Source organism: Dromaius novaehollandiae, chromosome 3 (genome assembly GCF_036370855.1).
Source record: "Dromaius novaehollandiae isolate bDroNov1 chromosome 3, bDroNov1.hap1, whole genome shotgun sequence".
NCBI lineage: Eukaryota > Metazoa > Chordata > Aves > Casuariiformes > Dromaiidae > Dromaius > Dromaius novaehollandiae.
Genome location: NC_088100.1, coordinates 19,605,419 through 19,627,672, shown reverse-complemented (window position 1 = coordinate 19,627,672; position 22,254 = coordinate 19,605,419). Strand labels below are relative to the sequence as shown.

At 38.4% G+C, this 22,254-nt stretch overlaps 1 long non-coding RNA gene across 1 annotated transcript; it reads left to right on the top strand.

The window, feature by feature from the left end:
* The first annotated feature begins 573 nt into the window (after positions 1–573).
* On the top strand, positions 574–13,856 carry LOC112981520 (uncharacterized). Its single transcript, XR_003258730.2, has 5 exons — positions 574–677; positions 4,211–4,239; positions 6,228–6,299; positions 11,477–11,606; positions 13,603–13,856. It is a non-coding gene; the product is annotated as an uncharacterized LOC112981520 (long non-coding RNA).
* The last annotated feature ends 8,398 nt before the right edge of the window (positions 13,857–22,254 follow it).

Sequence of the window (22,254 nt, the reverse complement as noted above, 5' to 3'; positions counted from 1 at the left end):
CTGTCTCTCCAGAATGAGTCATGTTATTTGGTTCTCCTGAATATTTGGATTATGCTAGTTTGGGATGTGAAATGGTCACAGATTCCCAGTATAATACAGCTCTGATTATGGATGACTGCTTATAACTAGAAGTTTGTTGTTCATCTGTTATTTAGCTTTCTCTTCTTTAGCTATGATTGCTTTTTATTAATTCTGCTCCCATAAACAGTATGTCCAATATCTCTTTCCAGCTCTGGATCTGCATCATGCCTTGGACTCAGTTACACTAAATGTTGCACAAGATCTTACTGTTCACCAGCTCTGGCTCTGCTATCTCTTGCCTTTGTTTTCACAGGGAGAAAACCCAAACATACAGAGGCTGCAAAATGATCATCTACTGTGTCCTTTGCTATAACCTCAGATGATCAGTTATGTACCAGATACATCAACAGCCAAGAAGAACAGCATGAAAACGGTCTTTAGTTTGAAAGCTGATTGCATCATGAACATGAATCACAGACTAACTTCACTTGCTTCAAGCAAGGTGTGTAGTCCAAGTCTAGCATTTACACTTTCCGTAGTTGACGGAGAGAGGAAAACCTCTTCAGGGAGTGGTTTTTCCATTCTAACATAGGCATCTCAAAGAGGTAGAATGAGTCACTTAACTGGATGTGGCTCTCTCTCTTCACTGACTATAGGTAAGTCTGGATGCTGAGCTTAAGTTAGACAACTAACTTGCAGGTGACTCCCATGTACAAATTATTGAATGCTTACATAAAAAAGGATAGAAATAAGAAACACTTCTGAATGATTTACAGCAGACATACTTAAATTAATGAGATTTCAGTTAAAACAAGATGAAAAAGTAAAACCATATTTAAAACAGAGGAAATGAGCTATTTTTGTAGCAGAGTAGTGCTGTTTGGTATGGTTGGTATGCTTGAAAACTGGCTTTTTCTGCACCACACAGGATTGAGGAGAAGGCATACCTATGGTAGCCTCACCAGTTGGTTTCACTGTAGACATTTACTGAAGAATTTTGCTTTTGAAATGTGCAATGTGAGACCCAGAACAAGACACATGCCCTGTCAAACAGAATTTTGTGTAAAAGAAACACCAGGTGTTCAGGGAAGATCCATAACTGAGGCAACAGACTGGCACTGTAACCCACCATGGGGATTTTTCTCTCATCTTCATAAAGCAACTCAAGCTGCAAGTTTTCCCTCAAGTTTCATAAAACAACTTGGAAACTTTGAGTCTGTCAGGATATAAATTTGGATACAGTATTGCCAAGAAATGCAGTCCTGGAACTGGGAAAGGTCTCTCCCTTCCCCCCAACCCCCTCAGCCCCTGGGGTAAAGGGGAAGTAAAAGAAAAGTAAATTTGAGAGTAAAGTGTAGAGACTGATGAATTCAGCTCCTTTACACTTTTTTTGTTTTTTGGTTCTACCTGTATATGCCACTGCACTTCACTAAGCAAATAGCAAAGCATGAGGGAATACCAGATTACTGGAGAGCTGCCGTTGTATCAATCCCATTTTACAGATAAGGAAACTGAAGCATGAAGAAACTTTGGCACTCTCAGGACTCTTCTGTGTCAGGCTTCTCTTTAAAGTTTAAGGCCATCCCTTTGCAGGATTAGGAAGGAATATTCATTGAATGCACAAAGCTAATGAAAGCAGCAGCCAGGCAGCTGAGAAGTTAATTGCCCTGAGTTCACTTGCTCGCTTTCTGACACAGCACATCACAGCTCCCTGTGCAAAGTGCAGGCTGCAAGCTCCGGGTTTCTGGAGAAGTAGTGCACTCTTCCACAGCTTACTCAGTTTGCTCCATCGCTTCCTTTGCATTTTCTAGGTGGATAGAAAGCAAGCTTTTTGAAAGGTAAATAGAGTTCAAGTAGAAGTTAGATTTCCTGAGGCTTCTTTCTATTTAAGCCCGGCTGCTGCGCTGTGTGTTCACATACAGCATGAGTTTATAGCCTTGCTGCTTGGCACAAGGTATGAATAGAGTACGCCTTTGCCAGCAGGTCTGGGAAGAAATGCAGTTTAAACCTTCACTGCTCCTACAGTGGCACCTCCTGAGGAAAAATAAAATGTTAGGGTTCTGAGAAGAGCAAGGGCAGGTTGCGCTGCCCCGGCTGTGTGGGAGGATCCATGCCAGCACGGCAGCCAGCAGCCGCAGCCGGCTGCGATGCCCCTGGTGAGTGCCTTGCGGGGAGCCCCGCACCTCACCTCACACCCGCCGCCTGGGCTCATGAGACGCAGCGGAGCCCAATTAAAAACATGACTGCAGGGTGTTGCCAGAAAGAGCAGGTTTGCGCCTGCAATTTAACTGGTTGCTAATTATGTGGTAGGATTTTTTTTTTCAGTGCTTAATTTGTTTCACAGAATGTAGTCAGTGTGTGCACATGTGAGCGCTTGTGTGTGTGTATGGAGGAAGCAGTGGTCTAAAAATGTTTTTTTTCCTTTAGCTTTTTCCTTTTCCTCTTTGCCTCTCTCAGTTCTCAAACTGTAAGTTATACTTATTTAGTGTCTCTGTCACAACTCAGATTTGCAGCAGCACCATTCAGGGAATTTTCACTCCCTTGCACCAGGTCTGCGTTAGCCTGCTGGCGCTCATCTGTGGAGGTCACCGTGGGCCTCACCGTCATTTAGCTATATGTTAATCTGGAATCCTTCAGTAGGCTCTGGACAGTTATGGATAATTTTCTTTTTATTGTTGTTCTTTAATTAAACAGAAAATGATAAATTGTTTATGCCTATTGTGCGGGCTACAAATATGCACTGCCTGGTTCGTTAGCATTATTATATGACATATGAAAAGAATGGAAAGGAATAGATTAATGGAGCTGCATGCTGATCACAGTTTTGCTTGGAAACCTCAGATATCTTCAATCTGACAGGCATTCACAGACTGCTATCTGGCCTGATCAGATGTTGCTGAGCTGTGACCAAAACCCAGCAGCTTTTTTTTTTTAAAACACATTTTTCAAAATTGTGCATTAAGGAGATTATTGATCATTGCTGTGCAAAATATAATAAATGACAAAGCTACTAAGCTAATTCCCCTAATGTGAAAAAGATAATAAAACACAGGAAAAGATCTTTAGACTAAAGAAAAGCAAAATTGCCTTCTACAAGGCACATTAGAGTATTAGTTAGAAGAATTGTAGCCACAACACAAAACCCTGCTTTATCTGATGTAGGCAGGTCTTTGGGAGAAACAGTGATTGTAGGACACTCTTATGGCTTTCTGGAGGTGCTTCTCCACAGTCAGGAAGACGCATCTGTGTCCACTTACCCATATATTCTACTTTTGACTTCTCCCTTCCACTTATATCAGGCATGCTCGCAGCCTTTCTTCCTTTGCCGGACCAACTCCTGTAGACTACTTTGTTCTCGTGCATGTTATTCTATTGAACACCAGGAATGCAAGTTCCAACCACAAAGGCATTTACATCAACATGAAGGGAGTAGAAAATGCTACTGTTTTCGTTTTGTGATATTCACTTTATCCTTGTGTAAATGAAGAAATGAGGAGAGTGGAAAAAGAAGCCCAACAGCTGCAAAATCAGGGATTTGCAGGGATTTTTAACAGGGATAAGCATATATGTACAGTTGCCTTTTTTTTTTTTTTTTTTTAACATGTTGGCAATTACCTGCTTTTATTTCCTTCATTCCCCGTTTTGTAAAACTGTTTTCATCACTAAAGTGCCTCTGTTTCTGGGACTGCCAATAGTGAATCCAAATGGCCCATTAATTGCGAAGTCAGGTGTCAGTTCTTCTTTCCTGCCTCTATTTAGTTTCGCACGCTTCTAGATGACTTGCTTTGGTGTTTGTGCAGGGATTCTGCACGGCTGAAATGAACCTCAAGTCACATAACTTGAAGTTAATCCAAACTTCATCGTATTTTCTAGAAGAGAAGTTGGCATTTTTTTCCGGTAAAAGAAGACTGGGAACATACATCTGATGATGATGTGCTAGAAGAGCAAATATCCAGATTCAAGTTTAAAATTTGATGGGCAAAATAAAGGGCAGTCTAACATTAGAAAATATATGCACTCTAATGGGTATTTCCAGACTCAAGGGACTATGATTGTTGGGTAGACATGTGATTTTGTCATGCAACTTGAAGATATGATATGGTGTGTTTGATTATATTTAGTGGTTGCTAAATGTTCATGGCAATAAAACATAATTTTTGAGGTATACTTCTTTCCCTTGCTCTCCCAGATCTTCTGCACACAGTTCCATGCTACAAGGTAAGATAGCTTTATGTACTTAAACTAGCTTGGGTATTTATTTATTAGAAAGCATTATAGATTTAACCCATGCTATAGAATTGTATTCTAAGTAGAGAAATAAAAGTGGTATCTTGCCCTCAGTGGGTTTTATGGCACTTCTCTCAGAACATAGATGACAGTTCCTTGAGCTTATTGATTTTGGATTACTTTTAAAATGCTTGCCTTTCCTCACACTCTATAAGTGCATCTGTATATGATGTATCTTTTTTTCCCTTTTTTCCAAAAAATGGTTTATAATGCTATTGTACACTTTCCCCATGCCAGCAGGGAAGTGACTGAACTTTTACTGGTGAACTACAATTCCTATATACACGTTGGTCATGCAATTCATTACTGCAGGCTCTGCTGTCATTTCGGTTTGCTTTTCACTCTAGGCCAGTGTTTTCTTGTTTGCCTCAAGCTTGCGCATTACTTTGTTCCCAAGATTCACTGTAGAGTGAATGAAAAGATAAAGGCAGTATGGACATAAAGCAGTTCTAGCACATGGGCTAGGCAGCAAGATTTTCTCCCTGGTGTGGGTAGCAGCGATATTTTTGAGTAATTGGATTCAGACCTGGCATTGCCTGGACTCTGAGTAAATCAGGCTGCATTGACTACTTCCCTGCAAATATTTCAACTTTAAGATAAAATATTGAACTTCAAATATTGTGATCTTTTCCCAACATGTGTGGGAAAACATATGGAAAGCTTCGAAAAGCTGAATAATTTCTGTATTTACAGCCTTCATGATAAGTCAGAGGAGATAGGTATTATGGGAAAAAATGTCCACATTTAAACAAACAAACAAAAATACATTTCCCCTATCAGTCATTCTTGCTTCACTTCCAAATGCTTGTATAAACATAAAGAAATAGGCAATCTCTTCCACTTATAATTAGATATTTTAAATATTATTGTTATGATTATGTATTTTATATACAACAACAGCAGTGGCAGCCTGTTTAGACTGTTTTTTTTCCCCTCATGTTCAGCTCTCTTAGGAAAATGTGCTCTAATTGAGTTGGAAAAAAATCTCCTCTTTTCCCACTGCTGATAGCAAAAAATTTGGAAGCTGTCAAATAGCTGAAAGGAGAAAATTCACCCATAAAAATAGCTTTGCTCAAAAGATTGTTTCAGCTTTGGAGGACCTCCATGTTCTTTCCTGTTCCTCCTACCCCGACTTCCCACAGGATATTCCTGTCTCAAAGACTTACTTTAAAATAAATAAATAAGCACCATTGTAAGTCTTCATTTGAAAAACAATTCATAGAATACAAGAATGCGTATTTATTTGACGAGACTCAGCAGCACAGTTCAGGTTACTTTGTTCCTACTTACAAATGTTTTCATTAGCAGGGACATTCGGATCACAAAGGTGTCACTGCACAGTGTTATGCACAGTAGTTTACACTCATCTACCGTCTGTTAAAAGTTAATGCAGTTCATCTATCTGTAAGCACTGCTCGGTGATGTATGGGCAGAATCACTATAGTGTCCAAAAACTTGCCTGCTAATAGCGTAAATAATTTTGCTGTGTTCTTTCGCACTGAATGTCTACGTGCTTTAGAAAGGCTGCTTGACTCGTAATATTGGTGGGGAACTGAGATGCAGAGAATGTCTTACCTAAGGATGAAACCATCTGGACTAGTACCATTAGGTACTTTTCCATTTTCATTTTGAATAAATTGCTATATAGATAACCCAAGACTTAAGTAGCAGCTTATCAAGGAAGTAAGATGTTTCTTTTCATGTATGGGGATGACAACAGAGGGGAGAGAGTGCCCAAAATAAGGATTTCTACTCTTTAGCTACCAGTGGAATTTAGCTCTCTTCTACCATATGTGGTATAGTTTATAGACAGGCCTATTTCTTTGGATACTCTAATTTAAGTCTGACATATGCACATATACTCAAAAATAGCTATAGTTTTATTGTTATTTAATATGAATGTAACTTCTCCTCTCTAGGTGTCTAAAAGCTGGAGTTATAAACCACAGTCCCTGTTGAAGGTGGACGTATAGCTGGAAATCGGTGGTCCTGTAGGTAGAATATTAGGTTTGTTTATTCTTTATTATCAAGGTGAGTTTTCACCTTCTGTGTTCCCCCAGCCCTCCATTTTGTTCAAACTTATGCATCTTGCTCATGGAGTCAATATTATCCTACTGTGAATATGTTGAAAATGCTAAATCTGTTTTTTTAGAAAAACACTTAAGCCAATGTTTTCTTCCAGAGTTTTGCAAAAGCCTTTTGTTTCTCTTTCTTCTCCAAACAGTTTGGTTATTTCACCATGTGATTATTCTATCCATGATCTGTTTCTTCTTCTCTAAAATTGATCAGTTAACAAAAAAGAAAACAATCCCAAGCCTCTGCAGGGAAAATACTGTGCAAATGACCAATTTGTCTGTCATTGTCACATCAAAACAGTCTTCTCATATTTGTTTTTGGTAATGCAGCGGACTTGTAGAATATGAGTAGATCATATTATACATATTGATTTAAAGATGTCCATATTCTACATGATTTTAAAGGAAAATATAACTGAATTTAGCTTGGATTAGATAGACCCAAGAAGATAGCACTATCAGTGAAGCAGGTAATTTGTCTGCATCCTCATGTATTTTCAGAAAATGTCATTATAAAGATTTATTCTTATCTGACAGCACAAATGATATCTAGTTTATCTACTATACAAGTTACTGTATGTAGGTGTGCTGATAGGCTATGAAGGTATCTGCAAAATTACTTCTAACTAGTTAGGTACCTGGCGGTAACATTCATGTGTGATCACTGTGGGGTCAGATTCTGATCTTGTTTATACTTGCTGTCATATTAAACTTGATAAGGATGAATAGATACAATTGAGGATGGAGTTTGTCTTGCTTTTTTTTTTTTTTTTTTTTTTTGACGCTTTGCTTTCAAACACTGGTTAAGCTATTTGTTAAATTTAAACAAGCTTATTAGCACAAGGCTATATGCAACATAACATAGATGAGGATCAAGGGGGACATGCAGGTAAATGGCCATTCCTTCAACACATGGCATGGGTGGGTGAGAGGGCTGGGAAGGAAAGGGAGGGGTAGTCCTCTTGGACTCTTCTCCAAATGTTTGTTTAAAAACTGCCTTAAAGCTGTGTTGTACACCAATATTATTTTTTTTGGCCACTGTGATCATCTAGTATGACATTCTCTATAATAAAGGATCTCTGAACTAATTTCCCTTCCAGCTAAAGACTGTCTTTCAAAGATGAGCCAAATATGTCTTGTTTCACCCTTTGCCTATTAATCTCATTATAAGTTGGTTTTATAGGTTTAGGAGACTTCTTTTTAAACTTCTGTACTATATGGGTGACAGAAATTTAATAAGGTGTATAGAATGTGATCAAGTAATATTTTATCCTTCAGGTCTTTCAAGTCAGACTGAGGATCTTTTGCCTTTTACAGTGAGACGTTACCAATTTTTGTATGTCCTTAAAGTTTTCTTGTGAGAGCTTTCCAATCTATAACATCCTTGAAATGTGCTCATAAGAAAGGAGTTAGCATTCCCGTAGATGCTGCATTGCTGCCAGATACAGATGCAATCTGACCTCCCTGCTGCTACTTCACCTTCTGTAATCATACACTCAGGGATCACCTTTTTGACTCTAACATTGCAATTGCAGTGGTAGCATCAGCAATTCCTTTTCAAAGGCCTTGTCTAAGCTTACCTGCAAGAGAACACCAGGAGCCACCACAGATCCTGGTCCTTGGATAACTAGATTGTATGCTTAGATTTCACCTACATGGGGACAGGGACATGGGACATGGCTGGTGCATATGCAGCTGGCACGCTAGTGGTGAGCCAAGATGTGGTGGGCGGTGGCACCTGCACCTGGGAATTCAGAGACACTCCTGGACTTCACAATCTGGGTATAATCAGAGCCAGTTCTTGCCAGGATTATCTCTTATATTCTTTGACTCTGAGTGCATTTCTTGGATTGCTTACTCCTAGTTAATCAAAAATCTGTTCTTTGCCCTCTGTTTTGTTAGAAACAAAAGAATTCAACAATGGCATTGGTTTACTATTTCTGCCATGTCATCTTTATTGATAATGATTTTGTGCATTAGTTCAGATCACTTAAAAAAATTTCTCTAATGTGTAAACATATAACTAGGAAAACAGCTACTTGATAGTTATTATGTATTAAATTTTAAAATGTAACAAAACATAAGTTTTTAAGCCTTTTTAGAGTATCATGTCCATTTTATATTCCTTTAATTTAATCAAAATGTCCTGTGTTACCAAGTTAGATACTGGCAGAAGCATTAATACTGTTGCATTTATTAACTAAACTTGAAATCTTTCAGACAAAAATTGCAAGTTAGTTTGACAAGAGTTGCTTTTATAAACCCTTGTTGATTGGCATTAATTGCATTCTATATATTTAATTCTTTATTAATCAAATCCCATATTATGCATTACATTATTTTGCCTGCTTATGTCAGTCTGACAGCCCTATAATTACTTAGGTTATGCCAGTTAAATATTTTAACAAGCCTCATGTCTTTTGGAACTTTCATAGTGTCGAAAGATATGCTGATAATGAACAATAATGGTCCAGATAGCTCCACTTTGTAATATTTCTCTAAAAGTTCTTTTATGCAAGTTTTCCAGAATTGCTGATCCTAAACATTTTTGTAACTACTGTTACATGTTTCCTTACTCATGCTTAAAATAAAAATCACCATTCGAATATCATCAGGCTTTTCCCAAGGAGACAAGAGATTTATTTATTAAACACTTCTGCTTTTCCAAAATTCTTACTGTTATTAATGAGGATTCTGTCTGTTTTAATAATGAACCAATGCCATTGTTAGGATTATTTTGTGTCTAAAAAAACCCCCTCCATTCTCTTGCTCTTGTCTGTGTTGGCTATAGATTTTTTCTAGGAGTTATTCTGATTCCTTTACCCATTTTCTACAAATCCAATCTTCTGATTTATATTTATTACTAATGTTTTGCTTTTTCTTCCATTTTGTTAAGTTTTATAGCCCTTGGTAATCCCTTCTAAATTAGGTCATTTTATCTTTTTTTAATTGTCCTCCTTTGTCTGTCAAGTATTTAATAATATAGTCTTAGGCAGTTCCAGTTATCATTCATGTATTTCTGATTACATTCTATCTTCCGTTCTGATGTGGCTTATATCTATTTTAAGACTGGTTAATTTCATTTATCTAGAGCAGCAAATGTATGTATTACTGATAAGGACTTTGGTGTCTTCAAGTGATTATTTCAGGAACACTTGTACTGAAGATACCATTGCTCTTTATGTGACCAGCTAACTGTTATCTAAAATGGGGAGCCTAATATAAGGTTCTTCCATGGCATGTTTAAGGAATAATTAACCATTGTTTCTACACATACTACAGATAATTTTGAATATAAAAGTCTAGCACGTATCATCTTATTATGCTGTGTGTTCCTGGGATCTCACTCAGAACTGACATAGCGCTGTCACATACTTAGAGCTAATACGACTGCATAGCGCCATGCTCTGCCATGGGAATTGACCCGAAAAAACCAACATAAAGAAGTGTGCCATCTATATAGCTTCCCTTGTTATAGAAAAAAATATCCCCTCACTGAAAATTATGAAAATGTCTTTCAGAGAAGCATCTTCATTTTCCAGGATGCACTAATCCCTGGGTAAAAGACACAGTCAGGGATTCAATCCAAGAAATGGCCAAGCATTTGATTAATATGCCATAAATGTAATGGAAACAAATCTTTTTGCAAAGGTTTGTTGAACAGTTACAGCCAGAGTGCCCATTGGCTCAGGGAGCAGCACACGGAGCCTTTGATCCTCATTGCTAGACAATATAGTAACAACAGATTTCTGATTTGCAAATGCAGCAGGTTCCCATTTGGTGACACGATCATTTACAGTAATTGCTAGATTATTATTTGAAAGTTTTGGGGATGACATCTTAAAACACAGTCCTGTCATGTGAACATTACCTTAGAGATGTGAAGATCACCCCAGGCACTGGAATTGCCATGGAGGATTGGTCCAGCATAGGATCAGAAAGCTGCTTTAATAAAACAAATTATTTTCCTCAAAGCAGGGAAGAAATCCTATGCCTTGTGCCTTGCAGATCAACATGACGTAATCAAGTAGTCCCTTCTGGACTTAAAAATAAATCTGAATCGGGTCTCCAATCCCTTTCAGTATCTTGTCTTCAGCAAGTAATGGGGCATTTTTTTGAAAGCAAAGTGCAGTAAATCTCATGGAAGTTGTAAGGTTTCCGTATGTAATTTGCTAGAGCACTGGATGAGGGAGGAAATGCAATTTTATTGTACTACTCTAAGATTTTACTACTGACAGAGGGACAGAGGAGTTTAAAACCATGCTAGTTAAGTGTGACCTCCTCCTTCCCCTTCTGCACAAAAAGCCTAGACACTGCTTAAATTCTGTTTTCCTTTTCAGTCTCTAAAGTAAGTAAGTACTGTGGTGACTGATGGGTAACAGGCTCAGTCTATGTAACATTAAGTTACTTGAGGTACTGGCATATGAAACTAATGGGAGCCAGGCTTGAAACATAGAGCAAGGAAGTGTTTTTTCCTGCAGTGGGTAACAGACCTGTGGGACTCATCGTCAGACGGCACTGTGGGTGCCAGCAGCTTACATGGGCTGAAGAAATCCCCCGAGATGAAAACAGACGTTGGGAGAGTATTACAGAGAGGGCAAACTACCAAATATGTTTCTTGTGTTTGTAGTCATCCCTATTGTCTCAGCAATGCTACTTACTGTTTGAGACAGGATACCAGGCTAGATGGACCCTTGGTCAGAATCAATATAGCTGTTCTTGAATTATTGTATTAGAGGACATGGAGACAATAATTTAGTATTTTTATCTCATTCCACTACCAGTACTTGATCTTTCCTGGGAAAACTCATGGCCAAACCCACTGACTGCATTCATTTAACCCTGCTCATAAACATGCTTGGTAGAAAAAACTGTTTTAAGGATTTGGGAGCCCTCCTGAAGATGCAAAAGGATTATACAGTGAACTCTTCTCCATGAGCTCCATCCCTGAGGAGTGTTGCAATAATTCTGTGTTCCCAAAGGAAAACAAAGTCGCAAGTATGCCTTCCCTTCAATGTGTCTGTGTTTGTGTGACTGTAGGACATGGGTGCGTGTAGCATTTTTCAAATTGAGATTTTCTTCCTGTGCTTAAGGGAATACTGCAGTAGCTCTGCTGACAGTGAGTTATAATTTACTCTGCATGGAGTTTCACTGATTTCAGATGGATGGCCTGTGGAGTACAATGCTACCCAGCATCAGACAGTCATACAGCTGAACTGAAAGGTAATCTCATGTTAATGAATGTGGATTCTGAGAAAATTGTGGTATTGACGTTATGAAAAAAGCTGGTCACATCTGAGGCAACAGTTTATTTTTCAATCATATTTAATAATTCTGTCCTCCTTTTTTCCTTCTTTCTTTGGTCTTCCTTTACTTTCCCCTTTTTGGACTAAAATAGATATGTAGGATTTTTTCTCACTTCTAGTGAGAGAAGTAACATATTTGGAAGACTTTCTTTTAGAATTTCTGCTCTGCTGGAACATGTTTTTTTGCCCTGTCAAACAGTGCAGCTCAAAAGACATGCCATCTCCTGTAACAAAACCACCGTGAAGCACAGTGAGAACTAGCCTGAACTGACACTGTATAAACCGGGATATCAGCAGTGACTTATCTGACCAGACTAACCTGCCAGCTCCAAAACTGTCAAAAGGTGTGGAGTTTGTCAAAGACAAGTCTTGAAGAAATAATGAACTTCCTTTTTTTTTCCTTTTGCACTCTCTTTCTTAAATGTTGCTTGTCTTACTGATCTCAGAAGGGCTATAAGGAATACTGTTATTAAAAATTTACCATAAAAAAAATCAAGCTATTCTTTATGAAAATCATCATAATTTAAATTTGACCTTCTGAACTGTCCAAAAAAATCTAAATTAATATAATTATTCCCACTGTTCAACGCCTGTGACTTGCATCTCAAGGGATACTAATTTTGATGACTATTTTCTGAAAATAATCACTTGATGTTTAACAAAAGTGAATTGGAATGTCCCTATGTGGCAGAAAAATTAAATCATTCAAATGAGTTGACTGAATTAATTCTCCTATTCAGTGCTGTTGCACGAACTGGAGACTTGTGATATGTTTGTGCACAAACAAAACCCATTCACATAACTGGACACATACATGTGCATTTTTTGGTGTATTGTAGGGCTGTGCATGTGTGTATATATATATTTATATTTACATATATCGGGGGTATTGCAGTGCTTGATAAATTTGCACTCACACTTTGAAAATTCAGACTGAATTGTACTGATACATTACTAATGCATAGGGATTAATGCCTTTACTGATTTTTGACAGCAAGAAGGAAAATCTATGTTCATAATAAGTTAAATCATACATTTTACTGAAAATGACATATGCAGAATGGTTTTATAAAAAGGATGCTGCCATTCTTTTCTGGTGAAGTTTGCCACCATATAGCACAAAATTAATCTTTTGTATGTTAATGTTTATAGTGTTCGTATACCACAGTGTATTGGTGTAATGAAGTAAATGCCTATGAAACAGAAATGTGTTACAACCACAGCAGCTAAAATAAACTCTTTTCTCTGTTTAGGAACAATATTGAAAACCCCAGGATGATTCTCTTGGACCAGTTAAACCATGCCAGTAGCTATCCCTTCACTGCCATATGTCTGCTGCCAGTTATCACTGGTTGTACTGGTAGCATCTAAAGGAATTATATTTATGTGACTCCAGAAACTCAGGTGCCCAATGAAAAACTTCTCTGTAAGGAAAACAGAGAATTGTATAAAGGGCATGTTGTTATTTCTGTGGCCCTTTTTGAAGTTTTATGGAACACATGGAACGCTGGGAGAGATTAAGTGTCTGTTTTCAGAGACCAGTAAGCTCCCTCAGAAGGACGTGAAATACATATCACCTCTGAAAATCAGGCCACCGATATTTGTTTTATTAATATGGACTCACGGGTCCAAATTTAAGAATTCCTGGTTAGGAGTTCCCATAACAATGTCTTTGTTCTTTGCCCTTCAGTAGGGCAGGTGAAGCCTCACCTCTTGTGACACTCCTCTCTGGGCTAGAGTCCTTGATAGGACACTAAGGGATGTGAATCCCATTGCCTTTAGCAGAGACTTACAAAACTAGTTATGTTAGGACTGAGTAAAATAGTTCATAAAGTATGCTGGATGAGCAACTTTATCATCTACTTCACCATAATGCAGAGGTTTCCAACCTTTCTGCTATGCTTTCTTCCAAGGTGCATGCCCTGCCCATGAACTCCCTCATGTAGAAAAACTCTTAGATGCTACATGAAGAGGAGGCCGCCATTCCCTGTGGAGGGAAGAGCTGGAGGGAAGCAGCGACTCCAGGCTCTGAGGTTTCTGCAGGTTGGACTGTGGTATTTTCCACAGGGGTAAGCAGCATCCCAGTCTCCATGCAAGGTACGAATTTATGGTTCCTACCTCCAAGTCCTGCTGACCTCAAAACACAAACAGAGCTGGAATCTACTGCCCCATAATGAAGAGAGGTTAATTTACCCCTGTACAGGACAGTAGTTCCTACCCGTATAAAAAACTCAAGGCTGCCTATCCACCTCAAAGTGAGGCATATTCTTGGTTTGAAAACTGCTTTAAAGGATGGAGAAGCTAATGCTCTTCTTGTCAGGATGCCATATTCTTCTTGACTCCCCATACTGTGTTTAAGGATATAACTGAAATCTATGGCCTGTTATGACTAATCCTTACACAGATCGAGAGGAGCTATCTTAATGCACTTTATTCCCTAGGCACTAGGGTGATAATTCTCCAGCCTGATCATTGTCCAAATGGTCTCCTGTTTATACAGCTTTCTTCTCAACATTGCAGTTGAAGACCAAAGAGATTGAAGGCATACAAATTCTTTTGTCATCCCATAAATTGTCATTCTTTTTGCTAAAGAATTACTACAAAATTTGAAATGTTTCATTGCAACATTTATCAGTGCATTAAAAAGTTCTTACACAAACATCTTGTCTTTTCTGAATAAAAAAAATGTTAAGTAATAAAAACAAGTAACAGTTTAGTTCCTGAAAATTGGTATATTTCCATCTTTCAAACAGTGTTTCAGATTTCTTTTAGCCAGCTCAGAAACTAAATTTTAAATGCATTTAAATCCCTCCTTAGTAATCCTTTCCACAATAGTTACAATAAGCATCATTTTTAAAACTGATAATCCTAAGAGTTTTGGAAACCTAATATAAATTGCTCAAGACAGAATGACAGTATTAACCATATAAATCATGCTAGGACTAAATGGTGTCTTTTTATTCAGAAGACACTTCCTTGTATATTATCCTAAACTGTGCTAACAAGCAATCTCTTTATCTGACATAATTTATAGTGTTATGATCTTTGTCATCTCGTATATCCACTATCCACTGCCTCCTTCTCATTTCTTCTAATTTATCATTTCTGTCTCCAGGTTGGCAACCTGTAACACCAGTGCTGACTTCTTCCTGGTTGCATGAGTAATTCCCTTGCGGGTAATACCTTTGCCTGCAGATGAAGTTACCACTCTTCAGTGGGTGGGTCATAATCAGCCCCCAAGGTTTAACAGCTATAGTTGAAGTCAGACCATGCACATGTGGAAAACACCAGAAAAAGACAGCTGCTCCCAGATTTAGGGTCAAGGACGACGCCTGATGTTGAGTCAATGGCTATATCCATATTAATAAACTAAACAGCGCCAGGGAAAGCACGGGCTTGCACATGACCAAAACCTGTGATTGTGCGTACTGCTTAATTATTAACACGCTCATTGCCATGTTTTTGACCCATGCCAGATAGCATTTTCCTAGATCATGGCCAGACCTGGTTTAAGGGCAGCACAACTGCAGGACTCTGCTCCCAGGAGGCAGCCTGGGCAAGGCCCTTCTCTGGATGGTGGAGGAAAAGAGAATTTCACACTCTGCTTTTGCACCAGGATTTGGGCCCTTTTTATTTGCTGGTGTAGCCATCCAGAGAAGTGTAGTCTTTACGCACACCTCTCCACCCTATACCGTCCAGCAGAAATGACAGGAAAAAAAGAAATAATTTTCTGCTAAGATGAACAGCAGAGGAAATAATTTGCTACAGAGGCAAATTTGCCCTCTCTGGAGCAAATCGGTAGTGGTAAAGGAGTCACGCTTGAGATGTGCTCCCAAGCTAAACACAACATGCTGAGGGAACATGAAGCTTATGTTAAAACTGTGATCTGTCTTCCTTTTTCACATGTTTTTTCAAAGAAGAATTAATTTTGTTCAAATAACCTGTTTATGCAATATGAAAATCAAACATTTAGGTATGAGTTAGAAAGTTTCTTAATTATTGTGCACCTACTATAACCATGTAACTTTTTTTTAATCCACTACATTTAGATCATATTTTAATTAAAATCTGTACATGCTTCCTCATGGGATTAGTGACTTTTATTACCGTGAGCATTTCATGAGGCAATTTATGAAAAAATCCAATGTTTCTTTGTTTGTTTTTCCCTTTGCAATCCCGGTTTTGATAATGATTTTTTAAGCACTGTTCGGCCTAATGGCTTTGAAGTAAAAAATAGCAATGCAGTGTCCAGAAAAGAGATTTTTTGGAACCATAATACAAATAAATAGATTATTACCAAGTTTGGTCTTTTTTAAAAACAGCTATATCTGTATTGGTAAATAAAATGGACCAGGGACTATTCTCTGTCCCTTAGGCCAACTGATGTGGCACGACTCACATTCATACAGCTAAACTCTCTTAACTCTCAAAACAAGGTGGCCACATCTAATCTGTTGCTCAACAGCAATCCTTAGAGCATATTTTCCCCAAATTGTACTCGCTGGTTGTTTGGGACAGTGTTAATTGGTTTTATCCAAATGTCTGCCAAAACTGTGTTAACAGTATGGATGCGCTTGTGTGCTTGCACAGACTTTGTTGTTTGTTAGTATATTCATGGCCTTGTTTGCTACAGAAACCTGATCTCAGAGTCTGGCTGGTGATCAAGGGCTGTGGTAACTGCTCATGGGACTTGTTCAGGCTCCAGATCACCACTAGGGCTTTTAATTCATTTTAAAACAAAAAATGATGGATTTGAATATTGATAGTTGAAATAAAATACTTCCTTGGTTTACAGCATCTCTTTGGAAAAAGGAATGACTTTGCATCATGTAGTTGAAGAGTGAGTTGCCTTCAAAAGATTTCTAGCAACAATGGATAAAAGAGAAAGGAAAAACATCACAACTCTAGCCTTACTTTTAACACCATTATTTTTAATATTCTAAATGCTCTTAAGTGACCCACTGAAATCTAAATCAAGTTCCTAAATGTAGACTGACTTTCAACACATTTAAACCTTAAACAAGAAGGCAGGCAAGAAAAGAGGCAAAGGAGCCTGTGTGGAGACTGTGCTCACATAGCTCATCCTGAGTCTGGTTTACTGAGAGCTAGCTAAGGCGTTTCCATGCTTTGGTGAACGGTGCAGCACAGACACACTCTGCGCAGGACACAAACCGTTCCCTGCTTGCCCATTAGCCATTGCTCCGAGAAAGAAGCGCATTTCTCCTTGCTGATCCTCATGTTCATCCTGGCTTTAGCTTTCAATTCCAGAAAATGCTTAAGCATATGCTAAATGTTCAGCACATTTCCACCTTACTGTATGAATCAGACACTCAGTGATTTCCTGAACTGGGCTCAGAATGCTCAAAGATACAAAAAATGTCCCGAGAAGGAGAGCTAAAGGCACCAGGGAAGAAGATGATTATGCCAGCATTTATTCTAAAATACTCAGCTATATATGTGAACAAGAGCAAAATGGAAAAGCAATTCAAAACCCTGGAGGAGGCAGGCAGCCAAAACATTTGTCTGAAAATGTAGCTTCCTTGGTGCTCATTGGCTGGGGTGTTTTATATTTGTAGCTTGCTCTGAATTTTGTTTGACTCGATCATGATTTTGCTTTTGCAGTCAAAAGCAGCTGAGGCCTAATGGATAGAGTACCTTTTCTACCTCTTTCTTTTTAAGGAGAGAAATAAGCAGTTTAGATTTTCTAGAAGTTAGATAGGTCTCTATCTACGCTAACCTGATAGACTAACTGACTCTCTATTTTTTAATAGAGAAAAGAAACTTATGGTCCTATAACATACGTAAAAAATAATGGTGTGTATGTCTCTGGCCACTGTCTTTTCTATTTAAAATAGCTACAAGTCTACTCAGATTTTTTTTCAGAAAGTTACTCCAGCAGAAAATCTTCAAAGCCTTTGCACAGGTTTTGACCCAGAGAGTAGTCACCCTTCAGGGAATGAATGACAGCTACAAAGTGACTAGCTCCAGTTCCCGGGCAAATCTCTATTTGATGTTTCTTACTGCCATTTCTATGACACTTTGATGAGTAGTTCTGGGTTCCCCAGTGCTGGAGAAGTAAATACCCACAGTAATACTTTGTAGCTAGGCAGAGCCAGACTCCTCTCTGAAGTGCACAACAAAAAGCCATAGTTTTTGGTCACATATTGAAATGAGTGAAATTCCACCTGGGTATACGGGAAAAAGGAGCAGGATGCCCAGAGAGGCTGTGCAAACTCCATCCTTCAAGATTTTCAAAACATGACTGGACAACACCCCAAGCAGCCTTGATCTACCTTTGAATTTGCCTGTTTTGAGCAGGAGGTTGAACTAGAGATTCCAGAGGTCCCTTCAAATCTAAATTATTCTATGGTTCTAATTCTGACATATTATAGGAACTTAATAAATGGGAGATAAAAATTAAATAATTTAGTTTTTAAAAGTTTTTTTTTTAAATCTGCTTTATTTATGGTAAAAGCTATCTGCATTTCATTTAGAAACAAAAAAATGTGGTCTTGGTGCTTAATAATTTAATTTCTGCATAATTCAATGTCTACCTGATTTCTATATACAGTCCACATACAATGTGGATATAACTAGATGAAACAATCTGCAATTAGCATTTTACTGCTTCCAGAATTAATTTAATATTGCTTGTGGGAAGATATACAGAAACTTTGGTTTTAGAATTGCCTGTGTGAAGAGGTAAGTTGCACCCAAAATCTTGAAAAATTGTCCTTAGAGAAATCCAATAGTTTTGATACCACACACATATTTCTTTTTCAGTTCGAAGCCCTGAGCTTCAGGCTTCAGCAGACTCCAAACTCAAAGGAAGATTAAGGAAAATTATGATGTTTTCTCTACTTCTTAGTCAAAGCCATTAATCCCACAGAGGTTTTCATGGCTACCATGGTGTAACAGCAGCTGCACAGAAAAAAATCGTTATTTTAGAAAATCAGTGAAAATGTTAAAGAAGGGGCACATGAAAGTTCTTCTTTAACAAATTTTCAGTATGAATGTTAACATGAAAGGGAACCGCACACACTGGCAGAAAGCAGGCTGAGTGGGTACCACAGCGATATATTGCTGAGCAGCATCATAAGCAATTGCACTTCATTTAAATGAGCTTCCAATCTTCCCACAAACAGAATGTAGAAGCTGAAGTTTAAAGGTGACCCTGAAAGATCAGGGGAAGTTTCTCAGAGTGAGAAATGAACATGAAAGAAGATTTACCGGATAAATGAGGGGAGCTAGCAGGTCCCGTCTGTCATTAGCGTTGCGGGAGCGCTGGCCTCACGGCATGATGTGACCAGGGTGATCTGGGCAGGTATCAGCCTCTGGCTGAGTTTTGTGAAATCCAGCCCTTAATCACCACAGTTTTGATACTTTCTGTAGGCAGAAAATAACCTTGTCTGGTGCAGTGTAACATTTAATCCATTTCTGAAATGTAAATAAGTGTGTGAGTGTGTCTGTGTGTGAAAACACTGCAGACAGGGAGTGCATACAAAGGAGGGAGTGTATGCATTTAGGATTAAAGGCTAGTTAGGTACACAAATTCACCTTCTATCATTGTACAGTTGTTATATACACCTACCCAAAGAAAAGTACTAGGCATGTAACAACTTTGCCTGCGACATCAGTAGACCACTGATTTCCTCCTCCTTAAAATCTGGCCCTCATTAATGTTTACCAGTGCAAATAGTTTTATAAGAATTTTCTGTGTTCATTGTTACATTTAATAAATGTCTGTCTGTCTGTCTCTGTCTTTCTTTCTTTCTTTTTTTCTCCCTCTCTCTCCCTTTCTCTCTTTCGTCTCTCATTTCTCCAGAGCAAGGTCAGACTTCTGTATGGTTCATAGCAAGCCAGCATGGAAAGGAAGTGTCACCCAGCATTTAGATGTGATACCTCATTAGCTACACAGGCACTGCTGTTGTCGGCTTTATAGTTACCCTTCCGGAATTACACTTGGTTAGATGTCTCTGCTGCTCTACCCTCCTGAACCTCATTCTCATTTGATTCTTCATGGGAATAAGAAATAATTACACTGCTGGAGAATATTAATATTTTACCTTCAAATGTAATCTTTCAGCTCAGCAGATTCCCCCCCACCTTTTTTTTTAAAAAGTGCGTTCACAGAAACTATGTTGCTTGCTCAAATGCATTGAGATGGGATATAAGCTAGGGGACATTCTGAGCTGGCTTTTTCGCTATGGGTTTGGCAATGTCAAGATGTTTCAAAAAGCCTTCTTGGTCTCTCTTAGCTGTTTTCATGTGAGCTGAAAAGAAAGAAAAAAAATAAAGTGATAAAATCAGAGCATTTTGATTTTACATTTGAAAACACCATCTTTTTATTTAGAAATTCCTTTTGATTTTATTTTTTAAAATAAAACTAATACCAGATTCTAATATTCAGTTCAGTTCAAGCAAAAGATTATTTTTAAGTATTTGATTCATGTAAAATATTTTCAATTGTCTTATTTTAAATTAAACAGTGTTAGTGTTAATTTTATTTTTTCTTAACTGAACATGAAGTTGGCAGTGCGGCTTTACTCTTAACAGGATCTTTAGTAATGAGGGCAGCTGTTCACTAGAAAAATGGCTTTCATTTAATCAGTCATTTCATCTTGGACACCTAATGTGATTGACAAATGTGTCTATTCAGGTTTTTCACTTGTTCTGACATCCTAGTGCTGGCAGAACTTCATTGCTTGAATTGCTTGAGAAAATCAGATTCTGTTGCCACAAATCAACAGGTGCAAACTTATGAATGTTGTTCACACCAAGCGTTGTGGAAATAATCTTAAGAGAATAATTATGTGAGAAGTGATGATGGGTCTTTCTAATACAGGGCAAGCAGCCAAGACATGGATAGTTTGCAGTAGGTCACTGAGATGTGACTGAATGCCCAAAGCCAGTGATGGAGCATGAAAATTCTGCTATAATGTCTCTAATACTCAGACTTGAATATGTCTTTTCATTTACTCATTTACTGAGCTGATTAGGTGCTTTAACGCTCAGACTGTGTTTATAATAACTACCAGTGCTGAGCAGTAGGAGTAGATCTGGGAGAACAGATGATGAGGACCTAACATTGACACTATATTTGTTTTGGGATCTATTTCAGTCTAGCTGTAATCTGCTCCCATAGACTGAATGTTCATCAGTGGCTGGAGGCATTAGGCGTGCTCCTGGAATGAGTCTTCCAGGGCGTGTGCTCTGAGCCTGCTCCATGCTGCAGACCAAAGAAGGGGGCATGAAGACAAACAGGACACTCACTTCTGTTCTAAAACACTAATGCCCATGCACCCTCAGCCAGAGAGACTGATGGACTTTGTGTCATGTGCTCGTGGCATTTGCATCTTCAAAATTATCTCAGTGATTTTGTAGGTTCTACAGACCTGCCAGGTTTGGATCTGACCTTAGCAGATTGCCAGTGCCCGCTCTATCATTTTGAACACATCCAGTCTTCTTACTTTCAGCATCTGAGTTAAGAACTAGGGTTCTTTCTCAAATAAATGAAGGAAGGTAGTTGCATCCTGAATGTAAGTTAGAGTAACTAAGCAGATAATGGTTAAGCTATTAATGTAAGGGCTGTGGGATGTCCCTCTGGAAGTGTTTGTTTTTCCTCTTTACTGGTGTATAAATTAGGAGTTCATGTCCTAATCTTCTGGCTATGTTAGAAACACAGAGTTAATAAGCCCTTCCTGATCTCTAGCATTATTTCTGACAGTATCCAAAGTCTGTGAAATGCCAAAACATGGAGTGCAAGAGCATAAGGTGATATATTAACTCAGGGTATCTAACTGCAGAACTCACCCTATCCACTGAATTTGAGTGCTATTTCCTCCAGGATTTCTTCTTCCAAAGTAAGTTCAACACATCAATCATGACTTTTTCTTTACCCAAGATCTTCTTCAGGGGCCTCTCCACTCCCTACAGGATTATGTTTCACAAGCCATCTGCTGAGAGTCAAGGAAAGCCCTTCTGCTTCCTCCTTCCTAGCCTTCTTTTTGCACAATAACAGAGCCACGGGTCATAGCTGAAAACTCCTATAGAAACCTTCCTGTTTTCTGATGTTCTTCAGCTCACTCAAACTGTTGCTGACTTTTATGATCCACGCTTCTTCTGTGGAAGAAACCAGAGCTGATACTATACATTTCTATGCAGTAATTATATTCTAAAATATAAGTAGGTGACTATACAGTGGCTGCATTGGTACTCCTTTTGTCTTTTGTATAAGTTTTTTACTCCTAGAGACTGTATACTCTCAGCTAGAAAAGTTGTATGAATTTGAGTTTGACAGATCACTTCAACTAGCTTTATGAAAAATACAGAACTATTAGTAAGGGAGCTATTACTGAACATTGAAGCTAATGAGAGCGCCTTTCTTGGTTTTGATTACTACTGAAATCATTTTTCCCTGCCTGATCTAGAAATGATCCATATCCACTGCTCATTGCTCTCCCATTTTGACTGTATTTCTGCTTGTCTTGATTTTCACGGGAAGTCTCTCATCTGCACACCAGACAAACCTGACGGCAGGAAATTTGTATCCTCACCACAGTGGG